Here is a 14864-nt window from a genome sequence, read left to right as displayed (position 1 = left end):
ATCACTCTGCACAGCAGGACTGCATTAATGCAATATCATTTACTGCAAGACAGTAAGGATGCGATGCCAGGGATTCCATTCATGATTTCATGTTATTTCAGTTAACTTGACCTTTTTAACCTCTTCTCACTCATGGAGCAGGTTTTCCTTCCTCCACCCAGCTGTGCCTGTCGTCATTATCATCCATGGGCATTGCAGGCAGCACAAGCAGGGAATATCTCCTTGCACAAGATACCTTGCTTGAACTCGGTTGATCTTGGTCCAGATGCCAGCCTGGCACACAAGCCCTGATTCCACAGGGAGCAGGGAGTGGGTTTTAAGACCATCCTGCTTGGCTAATAGAAAAACTCAGGAATGACACAGGAAAAGAAGGAGTTCCTATAATATTTCTGGCTTTATTCCAGCATTCCCGGAGCCCACGGGATGCTTTGTAGTGCTGCAGTCTCAGCCACCAGCACCCAGACAGATGATTTCCCTTGAGTCTCATGGCTGGTGTCAACAGTAAGGAGACAAAGCTTGTACTTAAAGCAGAGCCTGGCTTTCGGAGGGCTGGGGAAGGAAAAATCCCAAGCAAGCCTTGAAAAAGGCAGCCTTCACTGGCATGCTCCTCCCTGCATCTGCAACCAGAGTGAAGCAGCTGCAAGAGGGATGCAAATGACCCATTAATCTCAATTGCTGCAAGCTCATAATCCTAATGGATGACTTTTTCAAATACAGGGGTGTTTTTAGCAGCTCTCATGCAGAGAGAAATTAGGAAATCGGGTGTACAAATGAGCTAATAAAGAGAAGGGAAATACAAGCCTGGAAGTGCAGTGTGCCTCGCATTGATTTATCCACCCCGTTCCAAATGCGGTAATAACGGGAGTATTTTAACCTTCAGGCTGCAGGAATGAAACCCATGCACAGTTTGGAGTGTGTGATTGCCGTTCCCTGACCGAGATTAGCAATCTGCAGTAGTTTGCTTTTCTCTTCTTTCCCAAAACAGGGAACAGAAAACTGCTTTTGCCTCAGGCACAGCAGAGAATTTAAGCTATTTAATTTTCTGCCACAGGGATTTGTAGTCCTGATTTGATGTTGAATCTTATTTTTGGTGCTTAAACAGCCTGCATTCCCCAAATACCCAACCACTGCAGCGTTTAATGGCTGGCCTCTGCCATTCCAAGGAAAACAGGGGTGGCAAACAGGGCTTTCCAGGAAGGACTTGCCCTGGACCATTAGATGGTCAGATATAAATGGACAGTGCTGCTTCAAAAAAGACCAGAGGGTCCCAAACCTTCTCCTTGCTCCTACTATGGATTTTCTTCAGCCTCCTTGCTGCACATGAAGAATAAATCCCCCTTTGCCTTATACCAGCATCAGTGTGGGATATATACACCCATCAGGCACAATGGCTGCTGCCCCACAGACCAGTTATGCCACAGAAGAATGGGGAAAGGCTTAGCACAGGAATTTTCACAGTAAGTCAATGCCGAGATAACAGTGATAGATTAGGACAAGGCAAACGCAAGAAAGGAGTCGCCTTGTCCTTGTCCTTATCGTGGCCTCCCATGCTTAATGTCTGGAGGCAGCTCATGTTGAAGGGCAAGCAGCAATGCTGGTGCACAGTGGGTGCTGTTTTCTGCCCTCTCCTTTCCCCAGAAAGCTGCCCCAGTGGGGGAACTCTAGGTGTTATAATAAAGGATGAGAGCTGACTTGTGAGACAGAGGAAAGGCGAGAGCTGAACAAACACTTCATTCAATGGCTTCCCCTTTTTGCCTTTCCTCTCCCCAGGACCAAACCTTAAGGATTTCAAGAGATTCACATCCTCAACTTGCTCTTTTGCAGTTGCAGATGACCAGCCGTGTAACACTGCTCCTGCCTCCCATCAGTGCTCCAGAGCATCACAGCATGCCCCACACCATCTCCGGCTTAGGCTCTGTAAGATACCAGGTGTCAATGGTGAAACATCAAACAAACTGGGTCAACTTTGAATCTTAATGTATCCCAAGTGAACCTGGATAAGATCTTTCATTGCTGGAGATGGTGCATGTGTGTGCATGAAGTGTTTAGGTCTATGGACAAGCCCTAGCACGTGGTAATCTCCATGGCCTGAGATGAGCTCCTTCACTCCTGACCCGCTGAACTGCAGTGACTTGGGTGCCTACCTTGCACAGACAGGCATGTGTGTGTCTACCCATCTTCTTAGTAAGATGATGCTATTTAAACATAAACTAGTATGATTAATAAAACATAATGCCTGTTTTCCCCCACTGTTTGCACCTCCTCTGCTCTCTCCTCACATTTTTGCTGGGCGGATGGGTTTCTTACATGCCCCAGATAACTCATTGAGTTTCATCTTCACTGCTCTTTCCACCCGCCTGCTCTCCTTTCATTTTTTATGAAGACTCTTTCTTGCTCTGCTAACGTGCTCTTGGTCTCACTGGTAAATCAAGGTGGCTGTTTGTCTTTAGCTCTCTATTTGCTTTCAGGAACACAAAGATAAATCTAGGCACTGTGCTGGAGCTGGATCAACAAGAAAGCTGATTTCTTCCCTCTTCCCTCCCAGTCCATGGCTGTGCACAGCTGGCAATAAGTTGTATTTGAGACCTGAGAATGTTCCCTCTCCATTTTCTGGGGTGAAAGTGGTAAAACAAACGGAAAGACCGAGAAATGACCTCTCCCAGGCTCTTCTGGGTGAAAGCACACTGCAGAGAGCTCTGAGACAGAATGTTACGCCAAGCGCCCAAACCAGGGTCAAAGCAAAGTCTCCCAGACTTCATCTGATGCTCTCAGATTCACAACCTCCGTAACCTCCACACATCTTTCTGCTGATCTTTCCAAGCACTGGAGGATCCAGATTGTGAAGTGAAGCACACTCATGGGCAGTCCCTTGTGGACTGCAGCTGCTAGAAATAGGAATCAGGTCATGAACTGGCTTCCTCAACATCGGAAGAGACAAGGAATGAGGCATGGCCAAGCCTCCCTCTTATTCCATCTCTGCTTCCTGAGATGATGGCTGCAGGTAGCAGTGTCTAAGCAGGATTTAGGTGTCCAGACCCAGGCCCTGCAAACATGCCATGTGTTGGTGCTGCTTTGTCCTGCCAGCTTTCCCACAGAGGAATGACATGTAGGGTTAAAAAAGAAAAACAACCACCAAATCTTGATCTGGGTTCAGTTTCCTGTGTCTGGATGGTCCATGGCAGCATAATCCAGATTTATGGAAGAGAGGAAATATTTTAGAAGCCGTTTATTCTCTTCTATTTCCCATAAAATCTCCAGAAGCTGTTTGTCGGTCGATGGGAACAGCTTGGGAACAAAAACCCACCCCGCAATCAAAGTGGTAAAGCATTAAAAGACACAAAACAGCATCTTTTTAGGCCACTTATAGTTGCTCTGTGGAACTCACTGCCTCAGGATCTCAGTCAGAAAAATGGCTCCGTGGTTTATAAGAGCCCATCTGAGCATACCCAGATACGGAATCAGTGGCCAGGATACAGGCATGGGCAACCTCTTCTCTGTGGGAGACCACATCCATGTACAAATGGGTCTTGCACAGAGTGTCATGTTGGTAGCACAGCATCACCATGTGCTGCCAATAAGAACATAAACCAGGCTAAGCAAGGCACTGGTTTGTTATGGGGGAAACTGGGGATGGATTTTGCCCCATGTCCTTTAATTACAAATCCCTGTAGGATGATTTTTGATTCCTCACGGTTTCTTGCTTTGCAGCCAGAAAGGAAACACACAGAGGGATGTGGGGAAGCTGCAATACCTGGGACCTTCCATCCTGGCGGTGATGTGGCTGATGCCCTGCTCTTCCTGGAGGATCATCCCCAGACCCATCCCGGATGCTCAGGGTGCTCTTTCACCTCGGAGCAGTCCTAGGATGCTCTGATCTGGTCCTTGCCTCCATTCACCATCTCAAAGAGCTGAGGCAGAGGAGAGATGAGGGACTTGGCTGCAGCAGTGATCCATAGTGTGATCCATAGATCAGCCTGTTCTGCACCTCCACCGCTATCCCTTCCCTCTCTGGATGAGGTCCTGATGCCAGAAGGACCTTCAACTTTCTGCATAAGCAAACCTGGGTGGGTTCTTGAGTGGATGCTCAAGTCACCAGTGGGTGAAAGGGCCCCTCATCCTCATCATCCTTGTGTGTGGTTTTAGGGGATGCTAGCAGAGCAGGACACAGTGGAGATCCCACTAGAGGGTGCTGCCCGGCTCTGCTGGGAAACACCAGCTCCCGGGCCTCCAGACACCCCTGTTAACTCCAGGTGCCTCCTTTCCCTTGCAAGCCTGCGATGTCTTCCCTTTGTCCCTGATTTATCTCCAGCCATACCACTGCTATAGATTGCCACCACCAGCAGGACAAACGAGACCATCTCTAGTTTATGGATCTGCTTTTCCTTTTCCTCTTTCTCTTTTTTTCTTTAACCCCTTGAGTAAATACAACCAATAAAGTGAGTGAGTCCGAGCGAGGAATGGAGATTACAGCACAGCCACGTGCTCAGCTCGCTTGTATCGGCAAAATGAGAGCCAGTCACAGAGACGGGCTTCTTCCCCACCTCAGTGACCTATACCAGTACCAAACAGCAACAGGGAGGTATTTACCCACCCCAGGACCATATTAGAAGACAGACTTATAGGTCCTAAATGTCTCACATGACCTGCAAGACCTACACAGATGTCCTCAGGGGAGATGGGGGGCATCACAGAATCCCATATTGGTTTGGATTAGAGGTACCTTAAAGCTCCTCCAGTTCCAGCCCCTGCCACAGGCAGGGACACCTTCCACTGGAGCAGCTTGTTCCAAGCCCCTGTGTCCAACCTGGCCTTGAACACTGCCAGGGATGGGGCAGCCACAACTCCTCTGGGCACCCTGTCTTGTGTGTCCGTTCCTCTCAACCCACAGCACATCTCCTCCCAGAGGCAACACCAGCAGATGATGCCCTGAATGGGTGCCTGGCTGCACGCCCAGCCACAGACCAGGGTTGCACATGGGGTGGGATGCCATCGTGTAATGCATCTTTGGAAGATAAACTGCACATTGGCACTGAATTCCCATGTGCAAAACCTGCAGCAACAGGGAGTGAAACATCTCTACAAGTCCCCTGGCAGAAATGCCCTTTGGAACCGCTGTTACAAACAAGCTTGATTTAAAAAGGGGCTTATAGGAATGCTGGGGAGGGACTCTTCATCAGGGACTGTAGTGACAGGACAAGGGGTAATGGGTTAAAACTTAAACAGGGGAAGTTCAGATTGGATATAAGAAGGAAGTTCTTTACTGTGAGGGTGGTGAGGCACTGGAATGGGTTGCCCAGAGAGGTTGGGAATGCTCCATCCCTGGCAGTGTTCAAGGCCAGGCTGGACGAGGCCTTGGGTGCCCTGGTTTAGTGTGAGATGTCCCTGCCCATGGCAGGGGGTTGGAACTGGATGATCTTAAGGTCCTTTCCAACCCTAACTATTCTATGGTTCTACAAAAGCTGAACTTTCTGTTCCTCCAGGGAGCTTCTGCCTCAAGGATGCTTCCGTCAGTGGCCCATGAGCACACATCATCGTACCCACGTAGCAGCTGCTGTCTTCTGCAGGGAAAACCAGCCAGTTCTTACTCTGGCATTAATGTGACACTAATGCAGCCAAATACACCCCTGGGAGGCAGCACAAGCGATGGGGAGGTGTAAGTGCTCCTCCACAGCTCCTATCCCCAGCTCTCCTGGAAGCTGGTGTCCCTTGCAGCTAAGACAAGGGCTGCCTGTGTGCTCGGAGCCTGTACTGACCCAGAGGATATCGCTCAGCCGTGAGACACGTTAGAGGGTGGTGAGCACCCATGTACGAGGCTGCTGCTGGAATAGGAACAGATAGATCCCACCTCAGCAGTTTAGACTGAAGCCAGAACAGCTCGTGGTTGTGGGACTGATCCAGCTCAGGGAACCCTCTTTCTTTCCAAAGCCAGAGACCTCAGCTCTGAAGGAGTCTCAAAATATCTTGTTTCCAAAACTGGAAAGGGCTATTTGCTCAAAAAGAGGCAAAAGAACAGGGCAAGTACATTGAGATTTCCCTGTCCACCCAAAGAAATTCCCTATTTAAGGGATTAAGCCTCCAGTTTAAGGATTTCCTAAGCAGGGAACAGCCTCCTCTTGTGTCATAGCTGCAGTGGATCCTTCTCCCATGAACTCCTCATGTTCCTCTCTGAAACTAAATGCATTTTCAGCCCCTAGCAAAGGTCCCACAGTCTGAAGGTACACTCTCCAAAGCACATGGCATGGTTGGGACTGCACACCCAGGCTTCTGCAGGGCTTTCCAAGGGGTGGGATCCCAGGGATGGCTCTGGACATGAAGAACACAGATGTCCTAATGCGCATCCTTCACTGCTGGCTCCTTCATATTCCTATTGCATTCAGAGATGGCTCTTTCCCTTCTTCACACAGTAGGATAGGAGCATGGATATGCAGGGCATATGCAGGGGCTGGTAAAGGTGTTTCCAAGCTGAGCAATCCCTTCTTTCACACAGCAGCCACACTAAAAGATAGTATCTACCTCCAAACTACTTAATGGGGGCAATGAGCTTCATTGCTCCCTGTCTACATGAAATATTCAACACTTCATTGCTAGTTTTCCTTCTGCTTGTTAAGCTTTGACAGAAGCCCATTTGCCATTTGCTGACTGCAGCTCTGTGCCATGCCAGAGGGCAATAAACTGGGTCACCCTGCAGTGGGGTGGCCTCTCTGTCCTTGCTGTCTAAATCCAGTTACTGCCATTGGCGTTGCTGTGGGTTGATGCAATGCCAAGGCCTTATTGGCAGCAGGGGATGAGCTTTATGGGAGAAGTAACGAAGGGTGAAGGGTGAGAGTCCTGTGGCTCAGGTGGTGGCCCTGGTCCATTTTCTGAGGTGGCTGGGAGTTTTCCAGGAAAATGGAAATGCTGAGTCATGGACACCAGAACTTTTCTGTTGGAGCAGCAGTTTTGAGGGACATCTCCCTGGTGAAGCTGCTCAAAGAGAAGGGACTGCTCAAGAGCTCCTTGGCAGTGTGGATGTGTCAAAGACTCGTATACCCATAAGAAGAGCCAGGTTCAGGTCCTTACCAGGCCTGGTTCACATCAAAGACTGATAGGCTGGGAAAGTCTTATAGTTTGTGCATGGAAAAACTCCAAAACACCTTGGCTGCTGCTCTGCGCCAGACTGCAGCATTCCTGAATCCTCACTTACATCCTTTGCAAGACATTTCCTTCCTCTCATTGCCACTCCTTGTGTGACCATGGGGAAGTTTCTCACCTCTCCACGATCTGGTCCCCATCTGTGCTATGACGACAGTGATCCTGGTTGTCCGTTTAGGCTGGAGTCACTCCATAGCAGAGATTAATGTTTATGAGGAAGGTGAGCACTGGCTGAGATGGGTGAGAGAAGACAGGAGTTCCCAGTATCATAGACTGGTTTGGGTTGGAAAGGACCTTAAAGCTCATCTAGTTCCAACCCCCTTGTTTTAAAAGCAGGGGTTTAAGAACAGGGATGGAGCAATGATATGGCAGGAGTTACACCACAGGCAAAATGATGACAGAGGCTACAGACATATATTACAACCAGATGTTTTGCAGGATGATTACAGCGAGCTTCTTCAGACTCCTGCCTTTGATTTTATGTCCATTCAGCGTGTTTCCATGCTTCCTTAGCCACATCTTTGTGGCCTTAACAGCTGTTGTGCTTTTGGCTGAGTGCCTGATGCATTCCTCTGGAGGGGGATGCGATCAAGCGTATTTCTGATCAAGCTCCCTTAAATACGGCAAGTGTCAACCTGCTTCTGCCTGAGTGATGCTTTTGATGCTCAGAAGGAGGGAAGTAATAAGGAGAAGACCAAATATTATTGCTGGCTGGAGCTGTGGAGTGGGAATGTTGCAGATGCAGGAGAGATGCTGGTAGCTTTGGTGTCCATGTCCTCAGCTGTCCTGCAGGTCTGTAAATGGGGACCCCGCTTGTATGCAAGGGCAAGAGAAGTGACTGAATTGTGGCTGGAAAACTCTTTGGCATTTGTTTTTTGATGGAAAAGGTTAAACATTATCAGTATTTGTCATGGATTTTTCCATTGCTGGTCGTGTGCAGGTTGCCTTGGCATTGCCATGGCATCAGTCCTGGCAATAATATCAGCTCAACACAGGGCAGGGCTGACAGATGAGCATTCCGAGCAGGTAATGTGGGGGTAAAGTCTGAGTCACCTCTTCCAGCAGTAGCATGACCGTTGCTGTCACTGTGCTTTCTATGGAAACACAATGGCAGGTAGTTAGGAGATGCCAGGGAACAAATGCTTTCATGTTTTCAGTAGATTACTTTGGCTTTCTTTTTTTTTCATTTCTAGTTAAATCCACCTGTAAAACAGCTTTTAAGTGGCATTTCCCTAAGAGGAGTAAGCTAAGGCTTGGAAGAGAATTGGTGTGGGGGTTAGAATGAGATGATCTTTAAGGTCCTCTCCAACCCAAACCATTCTATGATTCTATGGAAAAGGTGAATCAAAACAGAGACTGGGCTTGGGTGAGGCGAGGCTCCGCGTTCTGCACCATCTCCTGTACCCAAGCTTGCAGGAAGGACCTGTGCTATGGGAAACAAGGCACCTAGGTTCCTGCACTGAAGCTGGCTATGGGGTTTCAAGGTAGAAAACACCTCTAGGGCAGACCTGTGACCCTCACATCCCCTTTGCTCTATGCTCATGCTGAGGGTGGGAGGGCAGGAGTGCAATCACAGCTCCTGCATGGTTCAGCTCCACAGAGGGGGGAAGCTGATGTGGCCCCATCCTGGCTCTCTTAGAGCTTTGTCAGTGGTGAACTGCACGTCTGGAGGATGCACAGGGGACAGGATGTCTCACTCAGACAGCAGCACCTGTGTACATGGGCTGGGGGATGGAACATCTGCTGTCAGTGGGGATGCAGGAGTGTCCTGTGGGTGAGTCCTGCCCTCTTGGACACCCATCTCCATTAGAGAGTGCTTCCACCAGATTAAAAAGTGCAATAAGCCCCATCCGACTCCTTGGGATGTTTCACTCACTCCCTGTGATGATGAAGACTCCCAAAGAGGATGGCGAATGAAATGTCCCCATCACACCCAGACCCTGCTCCCTGCCCACCCCAGCTCCCAAATCCAGGAGCTGCCTAAAGGCAAGCTGCTGCCAAAGGAGAAGCTCATCCCAGGCACTAGTCACCCTCTGCTCTGGCTCTAAAGCCTGGAGAGCTCAGGACAGGGCTCTGAGGCCACCTTCGGGAGCAGTTAGTCCATCAGTATTTATTCCCTCGTCACCACAACAATCGTGCAATTGTGCTATGATGGACTGCGCTGTCACAGTTGCACTAAGTTTATCCTTTTCCTTTGCCTTTAGGGCATTATATAAACAGCCTGTGAGTGTGGTGGCCTGTCCTGTGCTCAGCTGCAAGCAGCAGCATCTTAAATGCTGAGTATTAACATAACAGCCTATAGGAGGAAGCATTGCCCAGGGGTTGAAACACAGGAGTGGAAGAGATAGGAAATGCGGGGTTTTCTCCTGGCTTGGGCTGTGTGGTGCTAGGAGAATGATTTTAAAAGGCTGATAAAGAAGGAAACGCACAACAAACCTTGTGTACCTTGACCTGCACTTCAGTGTTTAGAGCCCAACGAGTGAGCTCAGCCATAGGAACCCCTTCAAAGGCAAAATCAAAGCCAACAACAAAACATGTTTGTAAAAGCTCTCCCTTTGAATGCTGCTGTAGAAGAGCCCACACAGGGCAAACAGGTTTGTCCCAGCAGCTCCAGTGCCAGTCCAAACCCCTCTCTCAAGCTGTTTATGGTCTTTTTGTGCCTGTATGTCCCCACCTGGGTTTCACAGCAATTGGAACTCTGTGTAATACGTGCAGAGATGAGAGAAAGGTTTGATCCAACACAGGTCACAAATTGGGAAGAGGGTTATCACTCTTTTTCCCTATGTTTTCGTAGTTCCAGCACAGTGAGAAGGTAAATATAATGAATACTAATAAGTATTAATTCAGCACACTCAGCTAGCTATTAAGATTTCTTTTTCTGATAGATTGTACAGATAAATTCAATTTAATGATAACTAGGAGGAGAGAGAAAGAGATCTGTGGCATAGGCTAAACTGGGAATACAAGAATAGGGTTTTACTGTCAGCTGGGAAGCAGATAGGAGCTGGCCCAATTTAATTCAGCTGGTTTGCTCCCTGCCACTCTATATAGACCAGTAGGATTCCTCTAACAGTTCAGTGTGCAGGAGCTGGAACCAGTCTTCTGTTAGCCTCTCCCTCTGCATCCTCCTGGAAAACCAGCGATAACTCAAGCAGAGGTAAGTAATCCTTGGGCCAGCTTAAGAAGAGGTTGTGGCAGGCTCAGATCTGAAGGCAAGGCTGAACTGGGAAGAAGCTGGAGGGGAATCAGCCAGAGACAGATATTGTGCTTCAAAGCAGCTCCTTGAGAGCCTGTAATCAGTTTCCATTCCTCACAATCGATCGGCAGCAGATTAGCACGCTTGGAAATGCCAAGGGCATGGAAAATGCCATTCTGTCACTCAGGGTAGGGTCTGAATGCATGGGATTCTCCTGGCATCACGTTCACTGTCACCTACAGATCCCTTCTCTGTCCTGGCAACTTTCAAAGGCTTAATTGACTACTTGGAAAGCTCTGTTGTGTTTCCCAGCAGTTTCCATTGCTCTGTCCCTGTGCCACGCTGCAGTCCCTTGGGATGCCTCGGAGTCCTGCATGGATCTGGCTCTCAAAACTGGGTCCTTGGTCTTCAAAACCATCCTCATGGGAAGAGCTTTCTCACACTGGAGTTGGGTCTGAGTAGCTGGGCTGGAGAAGTCGGTGCCGTGATGCAAACGCCCTTTAAAGCACAAGGAAATGTCTCTTCCAAGTCTGTCACTGAGCGCTGGCGCTGCCGGTGCACTCGGAGACATGAGGCACCCAGGGCACGATGCCAGGAGAACAGGCCAACAGGTTTCCTTGACATAGTGCTTGGATAAGACTGTGCTTCCCAAAAACTGATCCTTGGCTCCCGCGGTTGGCAAAGCCACATCGATGCTCTTGTGCCTCAGTCTCCACATCTGCGAAAAGGGGACAGCAAATCCCCTCTGTGCTGCCAAGAGGGCTGGAACTGAGAGAAATGATGGTGGTAGCATGAGAAATGGAAAGAAGAAGCCATGCACACATTCAGGCTGGAGATGAGAAGGTTTTCAGCACAATCCCTTTTAGTAAGAGCTAAATCCTGACCCTACGTTCTGGAGATGGTCTGTGTGGTGATGGCACAGGTTGGGATTGGGTGACCTTGGAGGACTTTTCTAGCCTACATTCCTGGCAGATTGACAACGCTGCAGTGCTGTTTGCATGGGAGAGATGGTGTTCCTGGCAGACAGACCAGAGCTATGGAGCTTGATGCTGCAGCCCTGTTTTCAAAGTGCTGTAGAACACAAAGAGTCTTTCGGGCACTCCCATGCACACTTCAGAAACAGCTTGGCCTTCCCTTCTCCTAAGGCAGGAGTTTTGAGCCATTTCCTTTGCAGTTTGGGTTGAAAGCAAGCCTTCTGCTCTTCAGAAAATGCTCCTCTTGTCCTTTTGTGATTTGCAGCATGTCCTCATATCATGTTGAGCGTATAAGAGCTTTTTCTCATCTGTGGGATTCATACAGCACTTAGAAACTTTAAGCTGGGAGACATGGAAAACTGAGGTCACAAGCCCTCCCATTTGGGGGACAGTCTGGGGAGGGCAGACACAAGAGCTTGCTTGGGGTACCCTGGATTTATTGCTATGACTTACTGCTGAAGCAGATCCTCCTGTCTTCCTCTGTGTACACCAGCACCATCCTCAGGCTGCTCTGCCAGGCCAGATGGCACCTTCACCCTGGGGTGCTGCATTGGCAGAGCTCAAGGAACAGACTGTCTGCAACGAGACTGATACAGGTTCCTCCTGCAACCCGCCTGCTGCCTACCTCGGTTTAGGCTTCAGAACTTCTTATCATATCTCTGTTACATGAGGCAAGCTTGAATCTTACTGAAAAGCACCTAAATATATCCTCTGTGTATGGAAATCTAAGTGTACGTGGCAAGTTTTATAGCCCAGGTTGTTTCCAGCTCTGTGCCTCAATGATCCGCACCCTAGAAACACAGCAGGCAGGATGTTTGCTTTTGCCAACGCAGGGGAGTGAGACTGTGAGAAGGCAAAGGCCACAGGAGCTGCTTCAGCAAGTGGGTTACAAGCTTGTACCAAGGGTAGAATTTGATCTGGAGAATTCATCTGTGGAGAGGGAAAAGTCCTCCAGATTGATGGAGTGAGGTAAGGGAGTGCTCAGTGTCCCCATGTCCTGCTTGTTCAGAGCTGCTTTGCTGCTCTTCAGAAGATGCCAGGCCACTCTTTAAGCCCATTCTCTCTGAATATTGAAGACATGGTGATTCGTTTCTAAACCTGCTCCAGCCTCCTTTCCTTCTGGGTTTTCCTCTGACAGTGCTCACCTCAAATGCAGTGGCCTTTTTGGTCCTGTGCCATGGCTTGAAGAAGTTACCAGCTTGAAAGAGGTCATGGAGAAAAGGCTGCATGAGACATCTCTGCTTCAGGGATGAGTAGTTCCCAAGTGGCCATCCAGTTCTGAGTCCAGATGGTGAAATGAGATCAGTGGATACGCATGTTCTTGTTACTGTTAACAAATAGTGAACAGGATGGAGATGGATCTCTGATACATCATCCCTGAAGTCAGCGGTAATGATGCTGGTTTCATCACTGCCCAAGAGGATCCTAGAAAACCATCTTTTAGTGATGACACCAAACCAAAACCCTGATCCTCAGCAACTCCCACATTCCGAGAGGAGTTTACAGCCTAGTCCTCATCCTGTCTCTGATTTCTAACCCCACTTTGCTGCAGGGACATCTAAGCTTTCATAATGAAAAGCCAATTAAAGCGCACCATTAAGCATAGCCTTTTTCCTTCCTTGTCCAAACCTATCTGTCACAGAAAGGACACCACAACTGTAGTGCAAGTTGGCAGATGCTGCTAAAAATGGGCCAGATCAGATGTATAAGTAAATTATTGACATGCCAACCTGAAGTCCAACAGGACCATGACAGCGGGGTCAGATGTATGTGGTTGCTTACCTGCTCCATTCCAGAGCTGCAAAGGCACCTGAGCTCCTCACCAAGCAGAAGCAGATTAACCACCTTTTATAGATGGCAGTGCCTAGAGTTTCCAGGCTGCTCCTTCAGACACAGCGAGTCCTCAGCAGGGAGAGCAGAGAGGTGTCTGAAGCAATGAAAGCCTCGTCACTTGTAGTTAACTTCACGTGTGCATGTCGGTCTGTGCCTACCAGCAGACCTGTACAGCTCCTGGAGAAGGAGATGAGGGAAGAGTCATAGATACATCTCAGTGATGCTGGTAGGGGCTTGCTGCTGGTTTATGGGTACCCAGGAGCTTGTGTGGTAGCAGTGATTCGAGGCGAGACCCTTTTGACCCTCCACTATTCTCACTGATGCTCTAAAACCTCATGGTGGGATTTTAATTAACTCATAGAGAGGGAATGGCAAGAGGAAAACAGAAAGAAACACTACATAGGGGAAGAAGAGAGGAGAAATGCAGATAGGGATGAGGGAGACAGAGCTGGAAGCACAGGGGTGGGACAGGGATTCTGTAGAGTGTGATTTTTACTTTTTTTCCCACTGACTGATGGTGATACAGCCATGGGACCCTGAATGTATTGAAACTAATGCTCCATCAGAGCCTTGCACTCGGTGCTTCCGCTGCCCTTTTAGGACTAGCTCAGCTCTGTTTAAGGATGAAAGATTCCTGCATTTAGCCCTCATTCATGAGTCATAACAGTGGCACAGTGGGGTTTGAACCTCTGCGTGCTGGACCTTTCTGACCCACATGAAATATGGGGTTTTTCCTCTCATAAATATTTCTCCTTCAATGCGCATTTCTCCATTATCTCTAGATAAGAAACTGATGTAGCAGGTGCAGTAGCATCGCTTTCTCTGTGACAACATCCTTGCAGCGTGATGTATCACAACATCATCGTCAGAGCAGGGCGCATACCTGATTTATTACTATATTTTTTTCCTTTTTGGAGGAGAAAAAAGTCAGGCAATGGAAAAATTTGTCTTATCTGCAGTTTATGGCCCTTCCACGCTTAAAAATGCATAAGGAGTGTTGGAGCAGCACAATGGGGCTTTTAGGGATGCTCAAGGTGACTGGAGAGAGGGCAGAACCCCACAGTCTGAGGATGGGGAGCTCAAGGCACTGTGAAGTGAAGCGAGTTGCGTCCAAGCTCAGCAAACACATAGAGCTGGAAATAGCAGCCAGGAGGTTGTGCAGCGCCTTCCTTGCAATCACCAGACCACATTCTGTGTAATAACAGAGTGGACACAAACACACGCACACATTAAGCCCATTCCTCCCTTCTCTTGGGACATGGATGAATCATGTTCCACTGCTGTGGTTGATAAACGCCTCTGAAGTCAGAGAGGGCCCCAAATTCACTCTCTTAAGGAAGAACTTGTACAGGCTGCTTTATAAAACCTCTTGGCAATTTCTCCTGCATTTCCAGACCCCCTCGTTGCTTCTGTGGTGCCAAACATCTTCCCCTTCTCTGGAGATCACATTTCAAGTTGCATCAAGACACGTCAGCAGTGGCCTGGATGTTTTCCATTTCAGTTCATGAAGGTATTTGCACTCATATGAGTCTTGTAATGCGGAGGACAAAGCACTAAAGCAGCACAGTGCATCTTCACCTGGGTGGGAAGGTCTGTGGAAGGGAGGAGTGATGCTCAGGTGATGGTGGACAGGATTTTGCAGGCAGAATGAGCCTCTTCCATCTTCAACCAACCAGAGAGGAAAATGGCATCTAACATCCATCACCCCAGTCCAAAGGGAGACCAGAGGA

General features: G+C 48.7%; 2 protein-coding genes across 2 annotated transcripts in view; one reads left to right on the top strand and one right to left on the bottom strand.

Annotated features, from left to right (window-relative positions):
• NSDHL (NAD(P) dependent steroid dehydrogenase-like) overlaps positions 1-298 on the bottom strand; it is a 90473-nt gene extending 90175 nt beyond the window's left edge. The window contains exon 1 of the mRNA XM_061356694.1: positions 289-298. The gene's annotated coding sequence lies outside the window, so the exon portion shown is untranslated. The remainder of the gene's footprint in view (positions 1-288) is intronic.
• The window catches only part of LOC133214028 (uncharacterized), a 153978-nt gene that overhangs the window by 69344 nt on the left and 69770 nt on the right, over positions 1-14864 (top strand). The window lies entirely within an intron of this gene.

Source organism: Neopsephotus bourkii, unplaced genomic scaffold, assembly GCF_033783945.1.
Source record: "Neopsephotus bourkii isolate Nb327-2 ecotype Australia unplaced genomic scaffold, CSIRO-AGI_Nbou_v1 NB_867, whole genome shotgun sequence".
Classification (NCBI taxonomy): domain Eukaryota; kingdom Metazoa; phylum Chordata; class Aves; order Psittaciformes; family Psittacidae; genus Neopsephotus; species Neopsephotus bourkii.
This window is presented reverse-complemented; position numbering and strand designations above follow the sequence as displayed.